The sequence below is a fragment of the Chionomys nivalis genome, chromosome 3 (assembly GCF_950005125.1).
Source record: "Chionomys nivalis chromosome 3, mChiNiv1.1, whole genome shotgun sequence".
Classification (NCBI taxonomy): Eukaryota; Metazoa; Chordata; class Mammalia; order Rodentia; family Cricetidae; genus Chionomys; species Chionomys nivalis.
In genome coordinates this window covers 95,390,680-95,406,587 of record NC_080088.1, presented here as the reverse complement: position 1 = coordinate 95,406,587, position 15,908 = coordinate 95,390,680, and the positions used below count along the sequence as shown (strand labels likewise).

Below are 15,908 nucleotides of genomic sequence, written 5' to 3'. Positions count from 1 at the left end.
AGACCTCAATATTAGTCTGAACACACTGAACCTGATAGAAGAAAAAGTTGGAAGTACTCTACAACATATGGGTACAGGAGATCACTTCCTACGTTTATCCCCAGCAGCACAGACATTAAGGACAACATTGAATAAATGGGACCTCCTGAAACTGAGTAGCTTCTGTAAAGCAAAGGACACTGTCACTAAGACAAAAAGGCAACCCACTGACTGGGAGAAGATCTTCACCAACCCTGCTACAGACAAAGGTCTGATCACCAAAATATATAAAGAACTCAAGAAACTAAACTTTAAAATGCTAATGAACCCAATAAAAAAATGGGGCACTGATCTGAACAGAGAATTCTCAACAGAAGAAATTCAAATGGCCAAAAGACACCTAAGGTCATGCTCAACCTCCTTAGCGATAAGGGAAATGCAAATTAAAACAACTTTGAGATACCATCTTACACCTGTCAGAATGGCTAAAATCAAAAACACCAATGATAGCCTTTGCTGGAGAGGTTGTGGAGAAAGAGGCACACTCATTCATTGCTGGTGGGAATGCAAACTTGTGCAATCACTTTGGAAATCAGTTTGGCGATTTCTCAGGAAATTTGGGATCAACCTACCCCAAGATCCAGTAATACCACTATTGGGAATATACCCAAGAGATGCCACATCAAATGACAAAAGTATCTGTTCAACTATGTTCATAGCAGCATTGTTTGTAATAGCCAAAACCTGGAAACAACCTAGATGCCCTTCAATGGAGGAATGGATGAAGAAAGTGTGGAATATATACATATTAGAGTACTACTCAGCAGTAAAAAACAATGACTTCTCGAATTTTGCGTGCAAATGGATGGAAATAGAAAACACTATCCTGAGTGAGGTATCCCAGACCCAAAAAGAGGAACATGGGATGTACTCACTCATAATCGGTTTCTAGCCATAAATAAAAGACATTAAGCATATAATGTGTGATCCTATAGAAGTTAAATAAGAAAGTGAACCCAAAGAAAATCATATAGTCATCCGCATGGAGAGGGAGAAGTAGACAAGATTGCAGGGCAAAAACTGGGAACTTGCGGGTGAGATGGCATGGGGCAAAGGGGAAATGGGATGAGAAATATGAGAAGGGGAGGATGGGAGGAGCTCGGGGGATTGGGATGGTTGGGATATAGGAAGGATGGATACGGGAGCAGCGAAGTATATATCCTATCTAAGGGAGCCATCTTAGGGTTGGCAAGAGACTTGACTCTTGAGGGGTTCGCAGGTGTCCAGGAATATGTCCCCAGCTGGTACCTTGGGCAACTAAGGAGAGGGAACCTGAAATGACCCTATCCTATACTGATGAATATCTTACATATCACCTTAGAACCTTCATCTGGCGATGGATCGAGGTAGAGACAGAGTCTCAATTTGGAGCAACGGTCTGAGCTCTTAAGGTCCAAATGAGGAGCAGAAGGAGGGAGAACATGAGCAAAAAATCAGGACCACGAGGGATGCACCCACCCACTGTGACAGTGGAACTGATTTATTGTGAGCCCACCAAGGCCAGCTGGTCTGGGACTGAATAAGCATGGGTTGATTCCGGACTCTCTGAGCATGGCGGCCAATGAAGACTGATGAGAAGCCAAGGACAATGGCACTAGGTTTCGATCCTAATACGTGAACTGGCTTTGTGGGAGCTTAGCCTGTTTGGACGCTCACCTTTCTGGACGTAGATAGAAGGACCTTGGTCTTCCTGCAGGGCAGGGAATTTGGACTGCTCTTCAGTATCGAGAGGGAGGGGGAATGGAGTGGGGGGAGGAGAAGAGGAGTGGGGATAGGGGGAGGGAAGTGGGGGGAGCGGGCAATATTTGGGAGGAGGGGAGGGAAATGGGAAACGGGGAGCAGGTGGAAATTTTAATTAAAAAAGAATAAAAAAAATGTTGAAAAAAAAAAGATATTCATCAGTCTGACTACAGGACAAGGGCAGGTTAGGTACTCTCTCCTCTATTGCTTAGGGTCTTAACTGGGGTCATCCTTGGGAATTCCTGGGAATTTCTTTAGAGCCAGGTTTCTTGCTAACCCTATAATGGCTCCCTCAATCAAGATATCACTTTCCTTGCTCTCATCTCTGTCCTTTCTCCATTCCGACTATCCCATTCCCCCAAGTCCTACTCCCTATCCCTCTCCTTCTCCCCTCCTATTCTCCTTCTACCTTCCCTTATCCCCTACCCACATGTTCCCAATTTTGTCAGAGGAACTTAACTATTTCAGCTTTCCAGGTGGATCTATATGTTTTTCTTAGGGTTTACCTTATTACTTAGACAGTCTAGAATCATGAACTATAGGCTCAATATCCTTTGTTTATACCTAGTATCCACTTATGAGTGAGCACATACCATATTCATCTTTTCTGGTATGGGTTACCATATTCAGGATGGTTTTTTCTAGTTCCATCAATTTGCATGAAAAATTTAAGATGTCATTTTTTTACAGCCGAGTAGTACTCTAACGGGTAAATGTGCCACATTTTCTTTATCCATTCTTTGGTTGAGGGGCATCTAGATTGTCTCTAAATTCTGACTATTATAAATAATGCTATTATGAACATAGTTGAACATGTGGCTTTGTTATATGATTGAACATCTTTGGGGTATATGACCAAGAGTGGTATTGCTGGATCCTTAGGTAGGTTGACTCCCAATTTTCTGAAAAACTGCCATACTTATTTCCAAAGTGGTTGTACAAGTTTGCATTCCGACCAGAAATGGTGGAGTGCTGCCCTTACTCCAAATCCTCTCAGCATAACTTATTATTGGTGTTTTTTATCTTAACCATTTTGACAAGAGTAAGATGGTATCTCAGAGTTGTTTGGCTTTCCATTTCCCTGATGGCTAAGTATGTTGAGCATTTCCTTAAGTGTCTTTCAGCCATTTGAGATTCTGTTGAGAATTCTCTGTGAAAGACAAATGCCTATGTTCATTTTGATGTCTAATTTCTTGAGTTCTTTATATATATTGGAGATCAGTCCTTCGTCTGATGTGGGGTTGCTGAAGATCTTTTCCTGTTCAGTAGGTTGCCTTTTTGTCTTATTGACTGTGTCCTTTGCTTTACAGAAGCTTCTCAGTTTCAGGAAGTCCCATTTATTTATTGTTGTTCTCATTGTCTGCGTTACCAGGGTTATATTTAGGAAGTGGTCTCCTGTGCCCATGCATTGAAGATTACTTCCCACTTTCTCTTCTATCAGGTTCAAAGTGGTCAGAATTATATTGAAGTTTTTAATCCATTTGGACTTGAGTTTTGTGCGTGGTAATAGATATGGATCTATTTTCCTTCTTCTACATGTTGACATCCAGTTATTCCAGCACCAATTGTTGAAGATGCTGTCTATATTCCATTATATAATTTTAGCTTCTTTATCAAAAATCAGGTGTTCATAGCTATGTGGATTAAAATCCAGTGCTTCAATTTTATTCCATTGGTCAAACTGTCTGTTTTTATGCTAATACCAAGCTGTTTTCATTAATGTAGCCTTGTAATAGACCTTGATATCAGGGGTGGTGATACTTACAGAAGTTCCTTTAGTGTACATGATTTTTTTTGGCTCTCCTGGGTTTTTTTATTTTTTTTCCATATGAAGTTGATTATTGTTCCTTCAAGGTCTGTGAAGAATTACATTGAGATTTTGATTGGTAGTGCATTGAATCTAGTAATTGCTTTTGGTAGGATTACTATTTTTACTATGTTTAGCCTACTTATCCAAGAGCATGGGAGATCCTTCCATTTTCTGGTATCTTCTTCAGTTTCTTTCTTCAAGGACTTAAAGTTCTTGTCAAAAGTTCTTTCACTTCTTTGGTTAGCATTACCCCAAGATATATTATGTTATTTGGGGCTATTGTAAAAAGTGATTTCTCTGATTTCCTTCTCAGCTTCTTTATCATTTGTATATAGGAGGGTTACTGATTTTATTTAGTTGATTTTGTATCCTGCCACATCACTGAAAGTATTTTTCAGCTGTAAGAGTGATGTAGAAGATTCTTCTGTCGATGTGTTGCTTTCATTGGCTGAATAAAGAAACTGCCTTGGCCTTTTGATAGGGCAGCCCTTAGGTGGGCATAGTAGATAGAACAGAATGCTGGGAAGAAGGGCAGTGTGGCAGATGCCATGATTCTCCTGCCTGAGACAGACGCTGGTTAGAATCTTTCCTGGTAAGCCACAACCTCGTGGTGATATACAGATTATTAGAAATGGGTTAAACTAAAATGGGAGAGTTGGCACCTCAACATGGTCGACTAACTCCACGTAACACCTGAGAGGGCTTTAAAAGGAATTCTAGGCACAAATATAGAGTTTAACACAGCTTTTTGCTATTTGCTAGTGCATGCCACAGAGAGATTTCCTGACTCAGTGATAGCAGCAGAAAAAAAAGCTGTGTCATTTTAAAACAAGGCTTCCTGGGCCCTGTTACCAGTGCCATCTCTGGCTATGGAGCATTTGTGGGCCCTGATGTTTGTGTGCCCACTTACGGTCTTGATCAAAGTAACTGAGACCATGCCTGTGGTTTGTCACTCCCTGCCTGGGCAGGCAGCGGGATCAGGTCTACTAGGCATGCACAGGCAGGAGAGCATGGAGAATTTCTGCCATCATACAGAGAGATGTTTCCCAGCTGCGTAGTGCTCTGCGTGGCAGATTTGGCTGTAACTCAGATAAAAAGGATTTATGTGTGGCACGCTCATTCTTCAGGTTGAACTGCTGAGCGTAGCTTCTGCCTGGAGGCCCCACAGCTAGCAAAAAATGGTACATCCACCATTTTGAAATTGGAGAGAGGTGGAGCAGCTGCAACCTAGCTGCCTAGCATTTTAAAAGCTTGTCAAGACAGTAAACAACTAAAGACAATGCAATAGGACAGATCCAGACATAAACGACCTCTAAATTGTTCACATTGTTAAAAATATATGCAGGCTTGGGTAGAGAAAAGAAAAGACAGAGGCAGGCAGACCTCTGTAAATTCAAGGCATGATGGCACATGCCTTTAATCCCAGTGCCTGGCACGCGAAGGCAGACACATCTCTGTGAGTTCAAGGTGTAGTAGCACACATCTTTAATCCCAGCACTTGGGAGGCAGAGGCAGGCAAACCTCTATGAGTTCAAGGACAGCCTGGTCTAAAGAGTGAGTTCCAGGACAAAGACACGCTAGAAACCCTGTCTCAAAACAATTGTTTAAAAAAAAAGTCTTAAAAGAGACAGTACAGAGGTTAAGAGCACTGATTGTTCTTCCAGAGATCCTGAGTTCAATTCCCAGCAACCACATGGTGGCTCACAGCCATCTGTAATGAAATCTGGTGCCCTCTTCTGACCTGCAGGCGCACACGCAGACAGAACACTGTAAACAAAATAAATAAATAAATAAATAAATAAATAAAAAATAAAGAAAGAAAAATAAGCCATGTAAAAATGGAAAATTCACAGAGAGTCTAGATTCTTTGCATTATTGTGTTTTCTTTAAATTTTTTGACTGTGAAGGAGCTAGGTACAGAGAGACATCTCACTATATGGGCTGCCAAGCTAAACCATCATGGATATTATAAAGGTATCTTCACTTCAGAATTTGGGTCTAAGGATATGATGCTTTGGAAAAAAGGTTCTTCTTTTGTTTTCACAGAGGATGAGAGCCTGTGGATTGCTACTAGACCAATATGGTATGATAGACCACGCCCTCCTGAAAGATTGCCATAAACATCCTCAGAAAATTAACTCGCTCAACTCCAGACTGAGATTAACCTAGCTTACAGGATATACCATAAAAGACCTGATTAAGAACGCCTCCATAGAGCACAAAGCAATTTGGAGAGAAAAAACTGTGCCCATATTCCCAAATATTGTTTATAAATGTGCTTTTTCATTTAAAGGAGGATATGATATAGATATGAATAATTGAGTTCTTTATATATTTTGGATATCAGACCTTTGTGTGATGCAGGGTTGGTGAAGACCTTTCATTCAGTAGAATGCCTTTTGTCCTTCATCTCTTGTATTCTGTTGGTTATCCTTTTTTTTGTAGTTCCTTTTGTTTACCCAGATTTTCCATATCCAGAGTTCCCTTGGTTTATGTTTTCCTTATCGCCTCTATTTCAGTCTTCAAGTCTTGAACTGTTTGCTTTTTCTGTTTGATTGTCTTTTCTTGGGTTTCTAATTTTTTGTTTGCCTTTTCCTTCATTTCTTTAAGGGAGCTTTTCATTTCATATTTAAATGTCTCCATCATTTTCATAAAGTTATATTTAAAGTCATTTTCTTCTGCTTCTTCTGGGTTAGGATGATCAAGTCTTCTTTTGTGTGACCACTGGGTCACATGTTGCTTTTTAGGTTGTTGGATGAATTCTTATATTGGTGCCTATGCATCTTTTTCTTCAACTGATGCTAGCAGTTTCTTTGTGTCTTGATCCAATCCTTGCAGTGACTGTCTGAGTCTTTGGGAATTATACTTGGTCTACTCTGTACTGTGAATGTCTGTGTCTCAGGGAGCCCCTAATGTCTTTATCAATCTGCTCTCTTGGTTTTCTCTCCTATTTCCCTCTTTTGGTCCATTCTGTGCAGTCACAGTTTATGCTTTAGAGTTCCTTTCTTGGTCCTCTCTGTTGGTCGTGCTGGCTGTCTATATATGCTGATTCAGGTGGAGAAGGGGCCCAGGGTTTTGTCCCACTATGGAAGGTGTAGAGAGTGAGGTGTCCTGCCAGATGACTGGTCATTCACTTCTTGGTCCTCTCTGTATTGTAGCAAGCTGTGTTTCTCTCAGTCTTGATTCCAGGTTCATAAGCAGTGATCAGAAAGATTGAATATGTTTTACCTATGTACATATTTAGAGATGTTTATTTCAGTGTTTTTATAATTTAATATTATTTGTGACTGTTCTGTCAATGTGCATGTTTGTGTGTCCTCCTCTTACTTGGTCAAAATCAAAGTTAGGAGAGGACATCAGATCACCTGAAGCTGGAGTCATAGTTAGTATTGATCACCATGTGAATGCCTGAAAATTAACCCAGGTTCCCTTAAGAGTGATAAGCACCCTGAACCACAGGATGATTTATCTACTTTCATCCTTTTGATGCCTAGAACAAATAACATTCAGCATTCCTTCAACAAGAATACTTTTTTCCCTCCTTTTCTCCATCTCCATGAAAGTAGCAGAAAAATTAAAATTATGTATCTCCAAGAAGAGGAATATCCCTCAGTAACAATAAAGTTCTAGAACACATTGTGGACCAGGAAATATCCATTATGGAGGTATGTCAAGAAAATATTATGAGAATCTTGCACTGAACACAAAAATCTTTTTAAAATCATTATTAGTTAGTATGCATCATAAATTTGAATCTAGATTTATATCACTTAAGTGTTAATCTGACTAATATAAACTAAAGATTGTGATAAGTACTCATTAGCTCATTTTCTACATATGACTCTACTTTCTTTAAGATATTAATGAAAGCATTACTAAACATAGAAAAGGTAGATTGTGGAATAATATTTTGTGATAAGGGGTTGAAATGATTCATCACCCCTTCCATTATTAATAGTATTGTGAATAAGACAAGAATAGATGCACACCCTTGTTTTAAAATGAGTCAGACTGATTTCAAAGGATCCTCTTTTCCAGGAAAAGGTAGATATAATAGAGGAATCTTGAGTTAAATATATCCAAAGAACAGATAATAGGCAAGAGACAACTAAGAAAAGTGAATCTGAGGAGCACATACAAACCAATGTTGAATATAAAGAAAAAATCAAAGAGGACTTCTCAACCTTAGCATTTAAATCTAATGTGATTATTCATATATCAATTGGAATATTTTGAGTAACATAATGTTTTTCCTGAATACTCAGACGTTTTAACACTACTTCATAAATATAGAAACTTTCAAACATTCTGGTGACTTTAATTTGCCTAATTTCAAAATGTGCATATTGAGATTGACTATACAGATCATCAAAGACCTAATATGCAAATAAGTGCTTCTTTACATTGAACCCATGAGGAGTTCATACACAAATTACATGTATTCATGTGAGAAACATTCATATCAAACCCTGTAGAAGGAGCTGCAGGCAGGCCTGTCTTTTGTCCCACCCAACTGCCACACAGCTAGCTTAGCCCCAGAATAATTACACAGAAACTGTATTCATTTAAACACTGCCTGACCCATTAGTTTCAGCCTCTTATTGGCTAATTATCACATCTTGCTTAACCCATTTTTATTAATGTGTATAGCACCATGAGATGGCGGCTTACCGGGAAGATTCTAACCTATGTCCATCTTGAGCCGGAGCTTCATTGCATCTGCCTCACTTCCCTTCTTCCCAGCATTCTGTTCTGTCTACTCCACCCACCTAAGTTCTGACTTATCAGGCCAAGGAGTTTCTTTATTAATTAACCAACGAAAACAACAGATAGACAGATGACCCTCCTCCATCATTTCCCCTTTTTCTGTTTAAACAAAAAAGAAAGGCTTTCACTTTAACATAGTAAAATTACATATAACAAAACAGTTATCAAACAAGAATTACAGTTACAATATTTATATCTATTTTATCTTTTATCATAACTAAGTAAAACTATAACTATCCATTCTTCAACTCCATCAAATACTCCAGAAGGAGATAATATTACCTAAGCAAACAGTAAATAAGCAACTTCTAAATTCTAGAAGTGACAGAGACATCTTGCTGCCTGGGCAGCCACCCAAAGTTCTTTTGTACCATTGGGGCATCCAACTTAAGCCTTCAGACCCACAATATCTAGCAGACTCTTCCATGAAGCAGGAAATTTCAAAGACAGTTCAGTCACTTTCTTCTGTGTCATGCAGAATGTCTCACAGACTCGTTCATGAATCAGGAACCCCGAAAGATCATCTCACCTTTAAGCAAGTTCAGCAGTCCTCTCTCTGAGGGTTCTTTGTGTCCAGTTTATGCATCAGTCCAGGCAAGAGCAGTTTCTTGCCCAAATGACTATCAAACTCCATAAGGAGCCTCTTCAATGCCCATCTTCCTCTTGAAGTAGATTGGTGCTGCCAGGAGTAGATGTGTTTCATTGTTATGAAAAGCCCTAAGTTATTAAAATATTAAATGCCATATTCTGCAGTCTTTGAAAGATATGAAGAATGTCTATCTAACTGAAATATATCTCTATATATCTAGAAAATCTAACTAAAATGACTACAAGCTTGACTATTATTGATGATTATCCATTAACAACATTAACAACCTATATTTCCTAATTATGCATTACATTTTAAAAATGAACTACACAATCACAATACCTTAGTCAATATTAAAAATACATATACATATAACAAAATTGACCTTAACTTTATACCAATAAAGCAAAATTTGTACCAATATAAATTATTCATATCTATATCATATCCCCCTTTAAATGTAAAAGAACATTTATAAACAATATTTGGGAATATGGGCACAGGTTTTTCTCTCCAAACTGCTTCCTGCTCTACGGGGACGCTGTTATTCAGGTCTTTCATGGTATAACCTGTGTGCTAGTTTCATCTCAGTTGGCAGTGAGTGAAGTAATTTTTGAGGTGCTCACAGCAACCTTTCAGGAGGGTGTGTTCTATCATACCATATTGGAATAGAAGCAATCCACAGGGTCCCATCCTCTGTGAAAACAAAAGAAGAACTTTTCCAAAGCATCATAACCTTAGATCCAAATTTTGAAGTCAAGGTATTTTCAAAATATCTATCTTGGATTGGTTCAGCAGCATTTATAAACAAATATTTTTTTAGCAGCTGTTGCTCCTTCCTCACCATTCAAACAATTCAAAGAGAGCATAATAGCATACAGTATCAAGATTCTCTGTGTATTTTCCATCTTTGTGCAGCTTTATTTTAACCTCTATTTCGTTTATTTTTACTTTTATTTTTTGAGACAGGTTCTCTGTATATCTTTGTCCTGGAATAACTCTGTAGACCAGGCTGTCCTTGAACTCTCAGAGATCCATCTGTCTCTGCCTCCCAGGCATTGGGATTAAAGGTATGTCCTGCCACACCTTGAAGTCATGGAGGCCAATCTACCTCTGCCCCCCAAGTGTTGGGATTAAAGGTGTGTACCACCACACCCAACTACTCTCTCTTTTTTTTACTTTAAGAACTTTTAACTTTTTTTCATGCCTGCATATATTTTTTAACACACTGTAAACCATTTAGAGTTTTTCTTCAACTTTAAATCTTTCTTTTACTGTATATCTCTCTTTTTGTGACCACATAAGTCTTTAATTTACCAAGCAATATGAGTAGGATTAAAGCTGTGGCTTTGACGGATAGATCCAGCCCATTCCTTATCTTTCCAGCCTCATGGCAGAGGTACTGCTAGAGCCATTTTTATTGCCACAACAATGTGGCGTTTCAAGGTCCCTGCCAGCAAGCAAGCTGCAGCATTCTTCTCACAGACCACAGTCAGTTAGACTGCCTGCCTGAAAGAGTCAGAGTTTGTCCTGGCAGGATGGCCCAGAAAGCTGGCATTTTAAAATGGTGCAGGTTTTTTCCTGCTATGGCTGAAAACGGAAAAGCATGCATTCAGCTTTTCATCAACACCGTTTAAGTGTTTCGTGGCAGAACCTCTTAAAAGAACTGCAGGGTTTTGCAGCTAAAGCTGAGTCAGGAAGCCTCTCTTACATGAGAGCGCTTGTGTGCCTCTAGCAAGCAGAGCAGACCCAAGAAATTGCTGCTACCAAAAAAACATGCTTTACTCTATTCTTTCCCAAGCTTTCTTAGGATTTCTGTGGATTTAGTTATCCATGTCTGAGTGCCATTTGTAAAAAGAGCTGCGGGCCACTTCCTACCCCCTGGTTCTGGCCACCAGCTAACTTTACCTGAAATAACAATACACAAACTGTATTCTTTTAAACACTGCCTGGCCTATTATATCTAGCCTCTTCTTGGCTAACTCTCATATCTTGCTTTAACCCATATCTAATAATCTGTGCAGCACCACGAGGTGGTGGCTTACCAGGAAAGATTCAGCATGTCTGACCTGGTGGCTGGGAGCTGGGCGGGACCAGGGCTGGGGTTGCAGCAGGCTGGCAGGACTTGGGCTGGGCGCAGTGCTGTGTGCGAGAAGTACACCGGGAAGAGGAGGGCGCAAGGCGCAGGGGAGGGCAGCCTAAAAGCCCAACGCCCGAATCCCTGCAGTAAATGAGGCCAAAGGGCCCTGCATTGGAGTGCCAAAAACCCTGATTCTTGGTATTTTAAGAAAATAGTTCAAAATAGCTTTAGAAAGAAAGAAGAAACTGAAACATAAATTCTAAATATTTAAAATAGTGAATCCTAAACTTTAAATCTGACAAAATGAGGTATATCCGTATTTAAAACAATCACATATAAAGAACTATAAAACATTTGTAGTTTCTTCTATACCCTATACCTTTACTAAACAAGATATGGAGTTGTGCTTATGAGGAATTCATGCTCATTTAGAAACCAACAGAAGAAAACACACAGGATATAGAAGAGACAGGGTTTCTTGAGATTGAAGGGGTAGCACAAAGGCTATCTGGTAGAAATAACAAATAAAATGTGGATAACAGAAGGTATGATGTAGTAGGCACAAACAAAATGATAAATTCAATAGATTTTTCATAAGATTTTTGAACAAAATCAAACTGAAAAATCCACTTTGAAAAATTATTGAATATTTTTAATAGAATGAAAATAAGTAGTAAATAATTAATATTTATATCTTTGGAATTCATAATAAAACTCACAAATTGTAATTGTTCAGCTATCACAAAATTATTTCATGACCAACTAAGATTAAAGCAAGAGTTTTAATATCTGTTAAACAGATCTTTTCTCGCTGGAAATGATAAAACAATTTCACAAAAGGAGTTTTTCCAGCTTTAATTAATCTAAAAATTCTCATTCCCTGAAGCACTGTCAGAGAAAGAACACACTGGAGAATTCAATAAACATTATGGAATTAGGCAAAATTGTGAGAGATAACAGAATATTTCAAAAGGAGGAAGGAAGACTTGATTGGGGGAGGGGGAGGGAATGGGAGGTGGTGGCGGGGAAGAGGCAGAAATATTTAATAATTAAATAAATTAATTAATAAAAAAATAAAATAAAATTAAATTAAATAACTTAGCATCCAAAAAAAAAAAAAAGCACATACCACTTATACTGAACTCAAATGACAAACTCACACAAAGTAATTCAGATGGAAGTGATCCTATTATCAAGTTTGGTTTAACTAATTTATGACTATATAAATAAATATAAATTATCACTTATTTGAAAATATATTTAAATATAATAATGAAAAGAATATACTTATGATTTTATGTCAAATAAAGAAAATGGGCACTGTCAGCCTGAACTGGTTATTTAAAGAGCATTTGAGAATGTTTCTTAGAGAAAAATGATTTACTTGAGTCTTAAACAACAAAGGAAATGTGGCCAGATGCCAGAGAGCTGGCTATGGGCAGCTGTTTGGGATAAAAGGGGAATCTGAGGAGAAACTCACAATAACTTTAATTCCTGTGTAGATATGGATCATTGTGTGAAGTGTCCAGAAAGTCATTATATAAACACAGAACAGAACCACTGCCTCCAGAAAATAGTGAGCTTTGTCGCCTATGAAGACCCTTTGGGCATGGCACTCACCTACTTGGCCCTGGCCTTGTCTGCACTAACAGCTGGTGTTCTTATTGTCTTTGTGAAGCACCCACACTCCCATTGTCAAGGCCAATAACCAGGTTTTCACTTACATCCTGCTCATCACTCTGATCTTCTGTTTTCTCTGTCCTTTGCTTTTCATCAGCCATCCCAACACAGACAACTGTATCCTACAGCAGAACACATTTGTGGTGCTCTTCACGGTGGCTCTCTCTACAGTCTTGGCCAAAACTCTTACTGTGGTTCTGGCCTTCAAGATCACAGTTCCAGGGAGAATGGTGAGGTGGATGATGATATCAAGGACCCCTAACTTAATCATTCCCATCTGCACCCTCATTCAACTTGTACTCTGTGGAATTTGGCTGAGTATCTGTCCTTTTATTGAGTCAGATGCTTATTCTGAACACAGCCACTTAATTATTATATGCAACATGGGATCCACTACTGCCTTCCATTCTGTCCTGGGATACCTCTGCTCCATGGCACTTGGGAGCTACACTATGGCTTACCTGTCCAGGAACCTGCCTGACACATTCTTTGAAGCCAAGTTCATGACTTTCAGCATGTTGGTGTTCTTCAATGTGTGTGTCACCTTCCTCCCTGTCTACCACAACTCCAAGGGGAAACTCATGGTGGCCATGGAAGTCTTCTCCATCCTAGCTTCCAGTGCAGGTCTCCTAGGCTGCATCTTTCTTCCCAAGTGCTATATTATTTTGTTCGGAGCAGATAGGAATGTGCTTCCTCATGTCAGGAACAAAACACATTCTAGAGGAAAAGTCAATCTTACATCTTCGTCCATGTTTTCTTAAGTACATAGAAGTCACCCAGCCTGTTTAGCACCAACCCAATTGTCAGAGATAATATAGAAATTTAAGATTATACATACATATATATATAATTTCTTTTGTTTATTAATGAAATCCATCTTTATTCTCTCATCTCCTAATATGATTTACATATTTGTTTAAATTAGAAGCTGACATCCACGAAAATTCATTTGTTATGATAATTTGCTTGTGTTCTAACAAATAAAGCTTACCTGGAGATTAGAAGGTGAATCTAGCCACTAGTTAACCATAGAGGTCTGGAGGTCTGTACAGGCAGGAGACTGGAAGTAATATAACTGGTGTGAATGAGGAAGTGATAAGGCAGGGCAAAGACAGGATCTCAACCCTTTTGATCTGAGGAGTGGGAGAGGTAAGAGTTGACTGTGGCTGCTCCTTTGCTTCTCTGATCTTTCAACTTTTACCCTGATAATAGGCTCTGGGTTTTTATTATTAAGACTAATTAGGATCATGCTTCATCCATTATTCTCTCGATATTTTTTCCATTTATTTATTTATTTTTAATTAAAAATTTCCACTTCCTCCCCTCCTCCCATTTCCCTCCCCCTTCCCCGTCCCCTCCCCTCCCTCTCCTGTCCAAAGAGCAGTCAGGGTTTCCTGCCCTATGGGAAGTCCAAGGTCCTCCCCCCTCCATCCAGGTCTAGGAAGGTGAGAATTCAAACAGACTAGGCTCCCACAAATCCAGTACATGCAGTAGGATCAAAACCCAGTGCCATTGTTCTTGGCTTCTCACTCAGCCCTCCTTGTCCACCGTGTTCAGAGAGTCTAGTTTGATCACATGCTCCATCAATCCCAGTTCAGCTGGCCTTGGTGAGCTCCCAATAGATCAGCCCCACCTTCTCAGTGGGTGGGCACATCCCTCACAGTCCTGAATTGCTTGCTCATGTTCTCCCTCCTTCTGATCCTCATTTGTACCTTGGGAGCTCAGTGCAGTGCTCCAATGTGGGTCTCTGTCTCTAGCTTCATCCATCGCCAGATGAAAGGTCTATGGTGATATGCAAGATATTCATCAGTTTGGCTATAGAATAGGGCCATTTCAGGCTCCCTCTCCTCAGCTGTCCAAGGACCTAGCTGGGGACAGCTCCTTGGACACCTGGGAACACCTCTAGAGTCAAGTCTCTTGCCAACCCTAAAATGGCTCCCATAATTAAGATATATACTTCCCTGCTCCAATATCTACCCTTCCTCCATCCCAACCATCCCATTCCCCCAAACTCTCCCCATCCTCCCTTTCTCACTTTTCTCACCCCATCTCCTCTTACCCTCACCCCACCCCCACCCCCAAGTTTTCAATTTATGCCTGGCAATCTTGTCTCCTTCCAATATCCAGAAGAATAAATATATGTTTTTCTTTGGGTTCACCTTTTTATTTAGCTTCTCTAGGATCACAAATTATATGCTCAATGTCCTTTATTTATGGCTAGAATCACTTATGAGTGACACCATATTCATCTTTTTGGGTCTGGGTTATCTCACTCAGGATAGTGTTTTCTATTTCCATCCCATTTGCATGCAAACTTCAAGATGTGATTGTTTTTTACCACTGAGTAATACTCTAATGCAGACATATTCCATACTTTCTTTATCCATTCTTCCACTGAGGGGTATCTAAGTTGTTTCCAGGTTCTGGCTATTACAAATAAAGCTGCTATGAACATAATTGAACAAATGCTTTTGTAGTATGATAGGGCATCTCTTGGGTTTATTCCCAAGAGTGCTATTGCTGGATCCTGGGGTAGGTTGATCCCAAATTTCCTGAGAAATCGCCACACTGATTTCCAAAGTGGTTGCACAAGTTTGCAGTCCCACCAGCGATGGATGAGTGTTCCCCTCACTCTACATCATCTCCAGCAAAGGCTATCATTGGTGTTTTTGATTTTAGCCATTCTGACAGGTTTAAAAAGGTATCTCAAAGTTGTTTTGATTTGCATTTCCCTGATGGCTAAGGAGGTTGAGCAGGACCTTAGGTGTCTTTTGGCCATTTGAACTTCTTCTCTTGAGAATTCTCTGTTCAATTCAGTACCCCATTTTTAAATTGGGTTAATTAGCATTTTAAAGTCTAGTTTCTTGAGTTCTTTATATATTTTGGAAATCAGACCTTTGTCTGTTGCGAGGTTGGTGAAGATCTTCTCCCAGCCAGTAGGTTGCCTTTTGTCTTAATGACAGTGTGCTTTGCTTTACAAAAGCTCAGTTTTAGGAGGTCCCATTTATTCAATGTTGCCCTTATTGTCTGTGCTACTGGAGTTTTACATAGGAAGTGGTCTCCTGTGCCCATGTCTTGTAGACTACTTCATACTTTCCCTTCTATCAGGTTCAACGTGTTCAGATTAATATTGAGGTCTTATATCCATTTGGACTTGAGTTTTGCACATGGTGATAGAAATGGATCTATTTTCATTCTTCTAC

General features: G+C 39.4%; 1 pseudogene; it reads left to right on the top strand.

Moving 5' to 3' along the window:
* Positions 1-13,466, top strand: part of LOC130871382 (vomeronasal type-2 receptor 116-like) — a 31,631-nt pseudogene extending 18,165 nt beyond the window's left edge.
* Positions 13,467-15,908: the final 2,442 nt, after the last annotated feature.